The sequence below is a fragment of the Macaca nemestrina genome, chromosome 7 (genome assembly GCF_043159975.1).
Source record: "Macaca nemestrina isolate mMacNem1 chromosome 7, mMacNem.hap1, whole genome shotgun sequence".
In the NCBI taxonomy this organism is placed as follows: Eukaryota; Metazoa; Chordata; class Mammalia; order Primates; family Cercopithecidae; genus Macaca; species Macaca nemestrina.
The window spans coordinates 126,449,389-126,465,455 of record NC_092131.1 but is presented as its reverse complement, the minus strand read 5'-3'; positions in this window follow the sequence as shown (position 1 = coordinate 126,465,455).

The window sequence follows — 16,067 nt, the reverse complement described above, 5'->3', positions numbered from 1 at the left end:
CTTGATTGAAGGATCTGAATGGATGGCAAAGGCGCAGGTTCGCTGAGCGCTCACTAGCGGCTCCGCACCGCCTCTAGGATCGCCTTAGTCCTGATTGCAACCCCGCGGTCCCTCCAGCCAGGATCCACCAGCCCTTGAGGGTCCCTCTTGGCTCCCGGAGTTGCTAGTGCTTTGATTGGCGGGGCACAGAAATCCGGCCGCGGGGGGCCGAGGAAAGACTCTGGGGGCCAGGGACCATGGAGTGGGCATCTGTCGCGGAGCCCCCACCCCACCCCCGGCTAGCTTGCGTGCGCCAGCGACATCCCTCTAGGGGGCAGAGGTCAGGCAGCCCGTCCCCGCCCCACCAGGCCCGGGGGCGCGGTGCCCAGGCGTTGCGTGAGAAGGACCGGAGGCCAGCGCAGCCACCCGGCCGCCCCATTCCCCGGCCCGGCGCGGGTCTCGCAGTCACGCGAGGTGGGAGGGAGTCGGGGCCGGGCTCTTAAAGGGCCAGCCTCGCGCGCGGCGTGGGGTTGGGGTGGAGGGAGAAGAACTGTTGAAGGGTGGCGGGTGCGCCATTGAATAAGGCGGTGCGGTGCAAAGGGTCCAGGTCTGCGTGCAGCTTCTGCCTTCGAGGAGAGACAGTCTGCGTGTGTCGGCATTTTCGGTCCACGCCTGTGGCAGGACACCAAGCCCCAGCGCCACGTGGCATGGTCTAGCTGCCTGCCTCCGACGCTGTCCCGCCCTCCCGAGCCTCCAGGGTTTCCAGGAAAAAAAAAAAAAAAAAAAAAGTTGTATTTGCTTGTCTAGCTCAACCTGGCCCCAACTAACATCGTTACCCACCATCCCCGACGTCCTCCCCAACCAGATGGCACCACCGTCAGTCGCTGGTCCAGGCCAGAAAACAATCCCCTCACCTCCTATTCCGGTCATATGCGGCCTCATGCATTGCACAAATATTTACCGAGCAAGCCATGAGCTGTTCGGAGGCGCTGGCGATTGACAGAGAAGGGAACACAGCTGACAGAACTCCTAATCTCGTGGAGCTTACATTCTGATGGAAGGAGACAAGTAGTATGCCCCAAATCTAGAGAATGTCAGAGGGTAAAAAGAGCTGTCGGAAAAAAAATAAACAGAAAAGGCGTGGGGATTATGTGAGGGCAGATTGCAATTCAAAACAAGGTGGTCAGGGACCGTCTTGCGGAGAGAGGCAGGAGTGTGGAGTCAAGAATCAACGCTCATAGATATCTGGGTAAAGAGTGTACCTGGGCAGGTGTGGTGGCTCATGCCTGTAATCCCAGGACTTTGGGAGGCCGAGTCGGGAGGATCACCTGAGGTCAGGAGTTCAAGACCAGCCTGGCCAATATGGCAAAACCCCATCTCTACTAAAAATACAAAAATTAGCCAGGCGTGGTGTTGCTCACCTGTAATCCCAGATACTGGTGGGGGGGGGCGGGTAGTGGTGGTTGGGGGGCATGGAGTCAGGCAGGAGAATTGCCTGAACCTGGGAGGTGGATGTTGCCATGAGCTGAGATCATGCTACTGCACTCCAGCCTGGGTGACAGAGCAAGACTCTGTCTCAAAAAAAAAAAAAAAAAAAAAAAGACTGCAACTGTTAGAGGGAACAAGGAAAATCAAAGCCTCCCCCCACCCCCAACACAGTGGTTCTTGAAGGACAGAGCAGTACCAGGGATGTGCAGAGGTCATCTGACAGGGGAGTTCTCCTGGCATGTAGTCCAGGGGGATGGGATGCCCATGAGGGACAGCACCCTGCCCCATGTGCAGGGAGCACCCCATTGAGAAACATCAAACTTCCTCTGTGCGAGGTAGAGACATTGCTGGGGTGTAAGAGAAGCAAGGTCACTCGGACTACTGTGCTAAGAATAGGAGGCACATTTCTCCACTTTGGCATCTATCCAGCTCCACTGCCACAACTCCTCCAGGGCCCATCATTGCTCCCTGGAGTACTTAGTCTCCACCTAGGTTTCCATTTGCCTTTTGCTCCTTCCAATTACTTCTCCATCCTGTGGCACCCAGAGTGTTCCTGTTAAAAACGCAAAATCTCATTCCGTCACCAGCTTGCTTAAACCTCTTTGGTAGCTCCCACCACTCTGAAGATGGGAATGACAATCTTTAGCAGAATCTCCCAAGCCTGCATCCTTCTAGTTCTAGTGTCCCCTACCTTGAGTCTCAGATAAAACATCCCTTCCTCTGGGATGCCTTTCTGGATTCTCCCCACAGAAAATTAGGTTTCTCCTGGTCGCTGTTTCCAGCACTTCTCCATGGTAATTCTTAGGACGCTGGATACTTGCTATAACCCCGACCCAACCTGCCACTTCTTTCGGTATGCTCTAACAAGGAAAACCAACCTGCGGGAAATTGATCTGATACGCCAAGTCCGGGCAAGATATTAACAACTGGTAAAGGAGTTAGACACAGCTATGCTATACACAGGCCAAATGGCAAGAGAGATGTCCAAAGTGCTGATGCTATAATGGTGAAATTTAGGCAACAGAACAGGCAGGAGACAAGGGAAGTATTGCTGGGCTTTCTCAGCATTCTTCCAATCACTCTACCCTCTGCATCTTTGATTCCATCTGAGGAGCTTCATGGTACCCAAGAGAGGTCTGTCCTTCAATCCTAGTTGGAGCTAGAGCCACAGAGAGTAGAATGAGCCTGTGTGGAAGCCATGGCAAGGAAGTGGAAAGCAAGGCACTCCTAGATCCTCTAGCGTGCTCTGCAGACAACCTCTTCTTCAGCTTCCCAGGGTCCCCACCAATGCCCCAGCTCTGGAGAATCATGGCAGCCTGGTCACCAGGGCTGGAAGACCATCTAGTGCTGGGGCTCCCGACCAGGGACCCTTCTCTTGATAGAAAGTGCATTGCTTTGCTTGCATTATCTAAGAGGCTCTTGACTCGTCAAAAATTCATTAACTAATAAAGCCAATTCCTCTCTCACTTCTTAGGTGGAGAGATGGGTGCCAGAAAAGAAAAGGCCCAAGTACACATGGCAAATCACAGCAGAGCCTAGAACTCCAGCTTCTTGCTTCTAGGCCAGGGTTCTTCTCACTATAACTTATCATCCCAGATTATGAGTGAAGCTCCAGGGAGCTAAAGGTAGACAGACTCAGCCCTTGGGCGAGGGCCCCCCACCTCTCCATACCCCTGGACTGGTGTACTGGGGTTATAAGAGATGTTATACTTCTCATCACCAAGCCCTGTCTTGGCTAATAGTTCACAATAACAGGAAGGGGGCCCACACTGAGCACTGGGCAGAGAAGGAGGGAGTTGAGCAGGAGATTAGAGGACCTTGGCCTGGAGCTGTACACTCAATCCTGGGTCAAAGTTTGCATGCCTTTGCGTGAGAAGCTCTTTGGCTAGGATTCCCTAGTGATCAATACCAGGAGCAGGGGCAGAAGTGCTGGGGAGGGGAGAGGGCTCTGGGCTGGAGAGATGGAGACAGTTGAGAGGGCTTAGCCCAGCAGAATCATCAGCCCAGGACTTTCAGTGAGCCCTGCTGGGGGCTGTGGGCAAAGGGGACTGGGAGACAAGCAAGACCCACAGCAAACCCCTGCCCCATGGTAGAGATGGGGGTCATACCCTAGACAGATCCTGTGATAAGTCTGGAGATGCTGCAGGAGCTGTGAGGAGGCTGGGGCAGGACGGGTGTTAAAGGATGCCCCCCAGAGAGTGGAGATCTAGAGAAGAGCCCTGGAGTCTAAAGAGCATAGGAAGGGCATTCCTAGCACGGGGAGGAGACACAATGTGAACAGCAGGTGGTAGTGGGAGGTCGGGGTGAGGCAGTTTGGGTAGATGTGGAGAACTGGGACTTGTCTCCCAATGTGTCCTCCCCCTACCCAGCCACCCTCTTCTTCTCCTGAGATCTGAGCCTGAGCACCTTCCTTTCCTCTCCTGCCTGTGCCCAGAGAGCCCAAGAGATTGAGTTTGCAGGACACAGTGCTCAGACGGGGCAGCTCTTGGCTCCCTGGCTCTTGGCTGCTATAGTTAGGATGACAGTACTTTCCCAGGACAGTCTAAGCCTGTTGTCCTGGCAGAATTGTTAAAAGTGTCCTCTTTCACTCTCAAAAGATCCTGGCTTGGATAATAATAAGTTATATAGTCACCCCAGTGATAGTGGGCATGGGCGGGTTTTGGGGGCCCAACGTCTGTTCTCCCTTCTTTTGGCAATACCACATCAATCATCCTTTCAGGATCACCTCACCCCTACTCTCAGCCAATTGGGTTACTGTAGCTGACCCACCCCAGGCCAAGCCAATGAGAACCCTATGAGAGTTTCCCAACACCCCTGCCTTCCGTCATTTGCTGGAGTGCAGTGGTGCGATCTTGGCTCACTGCAAACTCCACCTCCTGAGTTCAAGCAATTCTCCTGACTCAGCCTCCCAAGTAGCTGGGATTACAGGTGCTCCCCACCACACCTGGCCAATTTTTTTTTTTTTTTTTTTTTTTTTTTTTTTTTTTTTTTAGTAGAGACGGGATTTCACCAAGTTGGCCAGGCTGGTCTTGAACTCTTGACCTTAGGTGTTCCCCCTGCCTCGGCCTCCGAAAGTGCTGGAATTACAGGCGTGAGCCACCACACCTGGTCCCCTATGGGAGTTTTGATGAAATCATTGGAAAAGAGAGGTTCTCCTTCTGTCAGGGGTGGCTATACTGGCTAGAAAAAATAAGTCTGAAGCTGCCAGTAGTCATGTTTTAAGGAAGCCTGCCTTAGAATGATACCTACTCAAGGAGAAGCAGATCTGGGAGATGAGGGAAGTGGGGGAAAGAATTGAAGACATTAAGTCTCTACATCCAGTTATTCCTGAAGTCAATGAAGTTCACCCATAGAACGTCCCTGTGAAAAAACCAATATCACCATTACCTCCCCCTTTTCTTCCTGTCTCCCTCTTTTTCCTTCTTCTTCGCCCCTGCCTCATTCTCTTCCTCCTCTTCCCTCTACTCCTCCTCTTTCTTTTCTAGTATGAGATGGGTTTGGGGTACTTGCAACTGCAAGAATTATAACCCAAACCTGCCAGCCAGGAAGGCTTACCTGGGAAAGCTCTCTGAGTGACTAAAGCCGGTACTTGCAGGCCCCAAGAAGACCTACCTAGGTTGAACACAGTCCTAAGAGGTTACTTCTATCTAGCAGCTTCCCACTGGTCTGCCTCTGCACCTAAATGGCCACCATTCAAACCACTTTGGGAGGCAAATTGTGTCTCCAAAAGACCCCGTGATGCTGTCGAGTTGTTGGCTGGCCGGTTCCCATGAGAGAAGCCATGCGTGTGACACTGTTAATCGGTTGAGTGTGTGCCGTGTCACTGTGCAGTTCCTCCTGTGCTCCCAGTGGTCTGGGAGCAGAGCTCACCACCATGGAGGCTGGAGGGTCCTTGGCTCCAAGCAAACAGCCAACAAGGGAAAGAAGCAGAAAACAGAACCCAGAGACGGTTGCTATGGAAAGGGTATAGACAGGAGCTGTCGCCTTCAGCAGAGGGTTGCAGTTAGTTCTCAAAGACCCTGCAGGGAAACAGCCTACATGTTCTGACCTCACTCTGTTCCCAGTCTCTGTCCTGCTGTGCCTTCCGTCAATGGAACCTAACTGGAAGCCAGGATGCAAAGAGTCCATGAATGCAGCCTACATAAGTTAGCCCTCTAGGACGGTGGGTAGAGAAGGATGGAAAGTGAGTCTGGAGAGACAAGTAGAAAGCATCTAGGGCTCTACCCCAGGGCCTTTGCACTTGCTCCTCCCTTCACCAGCAAACTTTTTTTTTTAAGTGTGCTTGCATCTGCCTTTTCCCCCTTCCCCAATTTTTATTTATTTATTTTTCATACAAATATATAGGGTACAAGTGCAATTTTGTTACATGCATAGATTGTATAGTGGTCAGGTCAGGACTTTTAAGGTACCCAAAAACACTGTACAATTACCCAGTAAGTAATTTCTCATCATCTACCCCCTTTACCAGAAAACTCTTCTTTCCCAAAATTCTCACGTCTTACTTCCTCAAATATCACTTTCTCAGTATGCTTTCTCCTATAGTTTTTGTTTTTTTGAGACAGAGTCTCACTGTGTTTGCAGTGGCGTGACCTCAGCTCACTGCAAGCTCTGCCTCCTGGGTTCAAGCAATTCTCCTGCCTCAGCCTCCCGAGTAGCTGGGATTACAGGTGCCCACCACCATGCTCATCTAATTTTTGTGTTTTTTGTTTTTTGTTTTTTGTTTTTTTAAGATGGAGTCTCACTCTGTCACCCAGGCTGGAGTGCAGTGGCCGGATCTCAGCTCACTGCAAGCTCCGCCTCTCGGGTTCACGCCATTCTCCTGCCTCAGCCTCCCAAGTAGCTGGGACTACAGGCTCCCGCCACCACGCCCGACTAATTTTTGTATTTTTTTTTTTTTAGTAGAGACAGGGTTTCACCGTGTTAGCCAGGATGGTCTCGATCTCCTGACCTCGTGATCCGCCCGTCTTGGCCTCCCAAAGTGCTGGCATTGCAGGCTTGAGCCACCACGCCTGGCCTAATTTTTGTATTTTTAGTAGAGATGGAGTTTCAACATGTTGGCCAGGCTGGTCTTGAATTCCTGACCTCAGGTATCCACCCTCCTTGGCCTCCCAAAGTGCTGGCATTACAGGCGTGAGTCCCCACGCCCAGCCTCTCATATAGTTTGGATGTTTGTCTCCTCCAAATCTCATGTTGAAATGTAATCCCCAGTGTTGGAGGTGGGACCTGGTGGGAGGTGATTGGATCATGGGATCGGATCCTCATGAATGGTTTAGCACCATCCCCTTGGTGATAAGTGAGTTCTCGCCCTAAGTTCATGTGAGATCCAGTTATTTAAAAGTATGTGGCAACTCCCCCCACCCTTGTTCCTGCTTTCTCTTGCACCTGCTTTGCCTTCTGGGATCATTGTAAGGTTCCTGAGGCCCGCACCAGAAGCAGATGCTGCATCCATGCTGGTACTGCCTCCAGAACCATGAGCCAATTACACCTCTTTTCTTTATCAATTACCCAGTCTCAGGTATTCCTTTATAGCAGTGCAAGAACAGCCTAATACACCTTCCTTGGCCATCCCATCTAAAACTGTTACCCTGACCCATAGTTTCTATCCTTCTCTCTACTTAATTTTATAGCACTTAGAGACTCCAAACATACTGTATATTTTGCGTATTTATGTTGCAGATGGGCTATATCCCTCAACTAAAATGTAAGCTCCAACAGAGCAGGCACTTTGATCTGTTGTGATCAATGCTTCATCAATAGCATCTAGCACATAGTAGATGCTAAATAGATAGCTGTTAAATAATTGAATATAAGCATGGCAGGCCCCCAAGTGGGAAAATACACAAGATTTGAAGTGGCAGAGGCCTTGTGTGAGAGTCTGGGTTCCTGGTAGGCAGGGCACCAAGTCCAAGACAGTCAGCTGAATGGATCCCCTCAGCTCAGATACTTTTTTAAATGCCTGCTAAATGGGCATTAATCATTTTGCTCCCAGGAGATGGGTGATCAGATACACTCCTGCCTTAAGAAGTTCATCTTGGTCTGGCCTAGCTTAGCATCCTGCCTTGTGTCGGCTTCACTCTATCCAAGGCCAACATCTGGGCTGGGTCTCACCGCCAACCACATGACCATAATAATCCTCAGACTTTCCCACCCACCTCCAATTTTAGTCTCCAGGTTCCTCCCAACAGGATGGCTCCTCTCTCCACACCCCAGATACACCACAGTAATCAGGGGAGATTGGGCTCTGCAGCTGCTCTCAGCAGGATTGGGACAAAAATCCTCCACGTTTTGGTAGGTGGGGAAGGGCTATGAAGATCCAGCCTCTGGGATGCTGCCCAGAGAAAGCTAGGGAGTGGGTGGCCCAGAGCTTCTGGGCTGGCCCTAGATGGAGGGCAGTGGAGATGAAAGGAGATCTTTTTCCTTTCTCTTGTTCTTTTGATAACATCAAATATGATTAATTTAGGTCCATATTATAGATGGAAATTTGACTAATTCTTCTCAGGTTGGCAGTTTATTATTGTACAAATGTTTCCCAAGCCAATGAATTGTGAAAACAGCCTTGCAGGGGAACGTTTGACCTACTGAAGGGCATATTCGGCATGATCAGAGGAACACTCTGTTTCCAATTTAGTAATACCTCTTTACATATAAACACTGAGGTTTGTTGATAATGAACATTCATGTCCTGTCATCGAAGCAGAGCCTCTGGGGACACTTCTCTATCAGCCAGGTGCTCCTAGAAGTGTTCTGCCCTGGTTGGAATGTGCACCCCAAATTTCATGTGTTGGAAACATAATCCCAAAATTCATATGTTGATTGGAGGTAGTGAGGGCTTTGGGAAGTAATTAGGATTAGATAAGGTCATCAAGGTGGTACTCCCATGATGAGACTGGAGGCTTTATAAGAAGAGGAAGAGAGACCTGAGCTGACATCACACTCTTGCCCTCTTACCATGTAATGTCCCCCTCTGTGTTTTGGTGTTTGGGCTTGCTTGGTTTGTTTGTTTGTTTGTTTGTTTTTGAGATGGAGCCTCATGCTGTCACTCAGGCTGGAGTGCAATGGCGTGATCTCAGCTCACTACAACCTCCACCTCCTGGGTTCATGTGATTCTCCTGCCTCAGCCTATAATAACTGGGATTACAGGCATGCACCACCATGCTCAGCTAATTTTTGCATTTTTTTAGTAGAGACAGGGATTTCACCACATTAGCCAGGCTGGTCTCAAACTCCTGACCTCAAGTGATCCACCCATCTCAACCTCCCGAAGTGCTGGGATTACAGGTGTGAGCCACCATGTCTGACCTAGTCAGTGGTATCCTGTTATAGCAACTGAGAACAGACTGAGACGGACATGCTCCCACGGTCTCTGCCAAGGAGGTAACCTATTCAGATCCACTGGGGTGTCCAGCCGGTGAGGGCCATTCAGCCAATTTACAAATCCTTTTCCAACTCAACTGCTCCGGCACTTGTAGACACCCAATAGCCCTTTCCCCAATCTTGATTTTTCCTCCCTCTTAGCACTCACCACTCTTGTTTTGTCTAGGAACCCTCCATCTTCCTTTCTAGAACTATGCGTTTTAGGGGAAGCTGACCCCAGCCCCAGCTTCAGAAAGTGGGTCTTGGCTGATCTGAACCAGTCGTTGTGGCCCTTGCTGTCTTGCTGGTGATTTAATTAAACATAGATCTGTGACATGATTCTGGCCAATGATATGTGGAAAAAAATCTGCTGGGACAACTTTTAGGAGAAAGTTTCTTCACTCTTCAAAGGGACACATGAGAATGAAACTAGACCCCTGTCTCTCACCATATACACAAATCAAATCAAAATGGATTAGACTTCAATCTAAGACCCCAAACTATGAAATTACTAAAAGGAAACATTGGGGAAACTCTCAGGACTGGATAAAAGTTCCTCTTTTCTCTCTCTCTCTCTCTCTCTCTTTTTTTTTTTTTTTTGGTAGAGGCACAGTCTCCACTATGCTACCCAGGCTGGTCTCGAACTTCTGGGCTCAAGTTATCCTCCTACCTGGGTCTCACAAAGTGCTGGAATCATGGGCATGAGCCACTTTGCCTGGCCTGGACAAAGATGTCTTGAGTGATATCTTACAAGCACAGGCCGAAGCAAAAATGGGCAAATGAGATTTCATCAAGTTAAAAGCCTTCTGCACAGCAAAGGAAACAATGAACAAAGTGAAGAGACAATCCACAGAATGGGAGAAAATATTTGCAAACTACCCATCTAACATGGGATTAATAACTAGAATATATAAGGAACTCAAACAACTCAATAGGAAAATGTCTAATAATCCGGTTTTTAAATTTCATCTGGCAAAAGATCTGAACAGACATTTCTCAAAAGAAGAAATACAAATGGCAAGCAAGTATATGAAAAGGTGCTTAACATCACTGATCATCAGAGAAATGCAAATCAAAACTACAAGCGATATCCTCTCACCAGTCAAAATGGCTTTTGTCCAAAAGATAGGCAATGACAAATGCTAGAGAGGATGTGGAGGAAGGGGGAACTTCGTACACTGCTGAAAATGTAAATCAGTATAAACACTATGAAGAACAGTTTGGAGGTTTCTCAATAAACTAAAAATAGAGCTACCATACAATCCAGCAATCCCACTGGCAATCAGTATGTCAAAGAGATATCTGTACTCCCATGTTGACTGGGGCACTGTTCACAAAAGCTAAGATTTGGAAGCAACCTAAGTGTCCATCAACAGATGAATAGGTAAAGAAAATATGGTATATATACACGATGGAGTGCTATTCAGCTGTAAAAAGAATGAGATCCGACTGGGCGCCGTGGCTTATGCCCAGCACTTTGGGAGGCTGAGGCCGGCAGATCATGAGGTCAGGAGATTGAGACCATCCTGGCTAACAGGTGAGACCCTGTCTCTACTAAAAATACAAAAAATTAGCCAGGCATGGTGGCGGGTGCCTGTAGTCCCAGCAGGAGAATGGTGTGAACCTGGGAGGCGGAGCTTGCAGTGAGCCGAGATCACTCCACTCCCACTCCAGCATGGGCGACAGAGCGAGACTCCGTGCCAAAAAAAAAAAAAGAATAAGATTCTGTCATTTGCAGCAACATGGATGGAACCAGAGGTCATTATGTTGAGTGAAATAAGCCAAGCACAGGAAGGCAAACTTCACATGTTCTCACTTATTTGAGAGCTGAAAATTAAAACAATTGAACTCACGGAGATAGACAGGAGAATGATGGTTACTAAAGGTTGGGAAGGGTAGTGGGAGCAGGGAGGAAGTGGGGATGATTAATGGGTACAAAATATAGTTGGATAGAATGAACAAGATCTAGTATTTGACGGCACAACAAGGTGGCTACAGTCAATGTATTAGTCCGTTTTCACACTGTTGATAAAGACATACCCAAGACTGGACAATTTACAAAAGAAAGGGGTTTAATGGACTTACAGTTCCGCGTGGGTGGGGAGGCCTCACAATCATGGCAGAAGATGAAAGGCACATCTCACATGGTGGCAGACAAGAGAAGAGAGCTTGTGCAGGGAAACTCCCTTTTTAAAACCATCAGATCTTATGAGACTTATTCACTATCATGAGAACAGCACAGGAAACACCTGCCCCCATGATTCAATTTCCTCCCACTGGGTCCCTCCCACAGCATGTGGGAATTCAAGATGAGATTTGGGTGGGGATGCAACCAAACCATATCGGTCAATGAAAATCTATTATACATTATAAAATAACTAAAAGAATAGATGTCTGTAACACAAAGGAAGGATAAATATTTGAGGTGATGGATACCTCATTTACCCTGATGTGGTTACACATTGTATGCCTGTATCAAAATATTTAATGTGCCCCATAAACATATACATCTACTATGTACCCATAAAAATTAAAAATTAAAATTAGGCTGGACACAGAGGCTCATGCCTGTAATCTCAGCACTTTGGGAGGCCAAGGCGGGGGTATCACTTGAAGTCGGGAGGTCAAGACCAGCCTGTCCAACATAGTGAAACCTTGTCTCTACTAAAAAGACAAAAATTAACCAGGAGTAGTGGCATGCACCTGTAATCCCAGCTACTTGGGAAGCTGAGACATGAGAGTCACTTGAACCCAGGAGGCAGAGGTTGCAGGGAGCCAAGATCGTACTATTGCATTCCAGCCTGGGCGACAGTGAGACTTCATCTTCAAAAAATAATAATAACAATAGGCCAGGTGCTGTTGCTCACACCTGTAATCCCAGCACTTTCGGAGGCTGAGGTGGGCGGATCACGAGGTCAGGAGATTGAGACCATCCTGGCTAACATGGTGAAATCCCATCCCTACTAAAAATACAAAAAATTAGCCGGGCATGGTGGCGGGTGCCTATAGTCTCAGCTACTCAGGAGGCTGAGGCAGGAGAATGGCATGAACCCAGGAGGCAGAGCTTGCAGTGAGCCAAGATCGCACCACTGCACTCCAGCCTGGGCGACACAGCAAGACTCCATCTCAGTAATAATAATAATAATAATAATAAATTAAATTAAATAATTGCAAGGTGTGGGGAGTTTTCTGAAAGGGAGATATGTGGCAAGAGATACACTCTAGTGTCTCTGACCTTTGTCAGGTCGGGGTGATGTGATGGCCAGAGCTACAGCAGCCATCTTGTGACCACAAGGGAGCCAGCATGGGGGGAAGCTACATTCAAAGATTGGCAGTGCAAAAATGCAGAAAGATCCTGCATTTTTCAGGATCCTGGTAAAAAATAGAGGATCCACTCAAACTGGATTATTAGGAGAATTTAGTAAGGGGGCTATTTACAAAAGTGCGGGCAGAGCATAGCATAGAGAAACTAACCCAGGATAGTGTAGTAACATTGGACTAGTAACAGAGGGGAGCCCTCACCACCTTGGGCCTGAAGGAGCAAGGGGCGGGAGTCTTTTCCAGAACCCAGAGAGACACTATAAGGAGAGGAGAGCTGCCTGGCAGGTGTCTTCAGCGAGAGGGTCTGGAGGGGAACAACCCCAACCTCATTCTCCTCCTACCCACCCATCTTATGCCAGTGCCTTCCATTGGCTGAACCCAACAAGAAGTCAGTGGGCGGGGAGCCCCTGGACAATATGCAGAGGTCAGCCTCCCAGAACACAGAGCCTCTCAGAGTGATCTGGAGGACAAAGGATTTTCAGCACTACCTGGGCCTGCAGTTATCTTTTTCATTTGCTTGCCTGCATATTGGCAGTCTCCTCCCTGAAGGCGGGACCTGTCTTACTGCTGTAAGTTTCCTCCTAGAATAGTGGATGGCTGCACAACTTATGCTCAAAGGATATGGTTGAGCACCCACTATGTGGCAGGCACTGTACTAGAAATCAAAGGAAGCCGGGTGTGGTGGTCACGACTATGATCCCAGCACTTTGGGAGGCTTAGGCAGGAAGATTGCTTGAGCCCTGGAGTTTAAGACTAGCTGGGCAACGTGATGAGACCCTGGCTCTACAAGAATTTTTAAAAATTAGCCAGGCATGGTGGTGTGTGCCTGTGGTCCCAGCTATGCAAGAGGCTGAAGGAGAGGATTGCTTGAGCCTGGGAGGTTGAGGCTGCAATGAGCCATAATGGTGCCAATATATGCCAGCCTGGGCAACAGAGCAAGACTCTAAATAAAAAATCAAATGAATAAAACATAGTGTGCCTCAGTTGTTCACAAGCTGGAGAGGGAGGTAAAACCAAAGCAATATGGCATCTTGGTGTCATACCAGGAAAGAGACATGTCCAAGGAAGGAGGCTCTGACCAGAGTAGGGCCTGGAGGAGGTGGGCTTGGTACCAAGTGTTGAAGGACTTGTTTTAATGGAGAAGTGAGGATGCTTTGTTATTAATGCATCATAATATTGCAGTATGAGTAAGTATCTCTAACCTAAAAGCAATGCATGTCCTCGAGGGTGTTTACTGAATGAAGAAGAAGTGGTTGGAAAGAAGGTTGGTGTTCCAGGCAGAGGGAGCATCACGTGTGCACGCATAAAGACAGAAAACTAGAGAAATTGTCCCCTCTGGCTGGTGGGAAAATTGTGTGAGGAGGAAGGGATGGGAAATGAGGTGAGAGGAGACAGTAGGAACTGGCTCACATGCTAAGCTGAGGAGTTCAAGCTTTCTTCTGAATGCCTGAAGAAATTGCCAAGGGATTTTTATTAGGGATCTGACATGCTCAGATTTGCTATTTCAGAGACTTCACTTGAGTGGCAGTGTGGAGTGTGGATTGGAAGGATTAGGGGGCAGGAAACCTTAGAGCTTTGTGTGGCTATTTAAACTTAAAATTAAGCCAGGCGCCGTGGCTCACGCCTGTAATCCCAACGTCAAGGTGGGTTTGTTGCTTGAGCCCAAGAATTTGAGACCAGACTGGGCAACATGGTGAAACTCTCTCTGCAAAAAAATACAAAAAATTAGCTGGGTGTGGTGGCATGCATCTGCAGTCCCAGCTATTTGGGAGGCTGAGATGGGAGAATCACCTGAGTCCAGGAGGTCAAGGCTGCAATGAGCCAAGGTCGTGCCACTGTACTCCAGCCTGGGCAACAGAATGAGACCGTTTTTAAAAAACAAAACAAACAAAAAAACTAGTATTCACCTCATAGTGTGGCTATAAAGCTAAAACAGAGATGGTTGGTGTTAACCATGTAGCACAGAGCTCGGGGCATAGCAGGTGCTCAATAAATCTTAATGTATTATTCCTTGCAGTTTCCATAAAACTAATGCAGGAAATGGCCTCAAGCAGAGTCTTCCTAAAACTCTTGTGCAGGTGAGCATTCTTACTTGTGAACACCAATTGATTCAATAAATGTTTTCCTGGGCCGGGCGCGGTGGCTCACACCTGTAATCCCGGCACTTTGGGAGGCCGAGGCGGGCAGATCACAAGGTCAGGATATCGAGACCATCCTGGCTGACATGCTGAAACCCCGTCTCTACTAAAAATACAGAAAATTAGCCGGGTGTGGTGGCAGCCTCCTGTAGTCCCAGCTACTCGGGAGGCTGAGGCAGTAGAATGGCATAAACCCGGGAGGCGGAGCTTGCAGTGAGCCGAGATCGCGCCACTGCACTCCAGCCTGGGCAACTGAGTGAGACTCCATCTCAAAATAAATAAATAAATAAATAAATAAATAAATAAATAAGTAAAATAAAATAAAAATAAATAAAATAAATGTTTTTCTGAATAGGTGCTCCTCAGTAACTATGGGGAATTGGTTCTAGGACCTTCCCCCCTAGCCATGGATACCAAAATCTATGGATGCCAAAGTCCCTGATATACAATGGCATAATATTTGCATATAATTTTTGCATAGTATTTGCATATAATCTATACTTTAAATCATCTCTAGATTACTTGTAGTATCTAATACAAAGTAAGTGCTATATACAGAGTTGTTGGCCGGGCGTGGTGGCTCACGCCTGTAATTCCAGCACTTTGGGATGCCAAGGCAGGCAGATCACCTGAGGTCGGTAGTTCAAGACCAGCCTGACCAACATGAAGAAACCCCATCTCTACTAAAAATACAAAATTAGCTTGGCATGGTGGCGCATGCCTGTAATCCCAGCTACTCAGGAGGCTGAGGTAGGAGAATCGCTTGAACCCAGGAGGCAGAGGTTGTGGTGAGCCGAGATTTCGCCATTGCACTCCAGCCTTGGAAACAAGAGTGAAACTCCATCTCAAAAAAAAAAAAAAAAAAAAGAGTTGTTAGTTATACTGTATTATTTAGGGAATAATGGCAAGAAAAGTAAGTTTGTACACGCTTAGTACCAATGCAACCATCCATCTTTTTTTCCGAATATTTTTGATCTGTGGTTGGTTGAATCCATGGAACCTACAGATACGAGGGCCAACTGTGTGGCTGTGTGCCAGCCCCTGCATTGGAGACTAGAGACAGGAAGAAAGGCAGAGGCTGCCTTGACCTTCAAGGAGCTCAAAGTCCAGAGGGGAGACAGTGTTATGGATGCTGCTAAGGAGGGCAGTGTGGAGGCTGTGGGAACTCAATTGCGGGGGAGCTGAGACCCAGCCAGTGTGGTGACAGCTGAGCAGGGTATAAAATGATGAGCCAAAGTGGCCAGGGAATGCAGGGTGGGGAGAAGGTTTCAAGCAAAGGGATCAGCTTTGGAGAAAGACAGTAAAGGTGGGGGCAAGGGTGACATGGGGCCAACAGAGCCAGAGAGGTGAACAGGAACTTCTGCTGAAGCCTTTGGGTGCTAAGCAAAAGAGTTGGTTTTATCCTGAAATTTCTGGGGAATATTGAAGCACTTTTAAAAGGGAAGTAGTCAACATACCTTCATAGTGGCTCAAATGAAAAAGATTGAAAATATCCAGTGGTGGCCGGGTGCAGAGGCTCACACCTATCCCAGCATTTTGGGAGGCTGAAGCAGGTGGATCATCTGAGGTCACGAGTTCAAGACCAGCCTGGCCAACATAGTGAAACCCTGTCTTTACTAAAGATACAAAAGTTAGCTGGGCATGGTGGTGGGCACCTGTAATCCCAGCTACTCGGGAGGCTAAGGCAGGAGAATCATTTGAACCTGGGAGGCGGAGGCTGCAGTGAGCCGAAATTGTGCCACTGCATTCCAGCCTGGGTGATAGAGCGAGACTCCGTCTCAAAAAAAA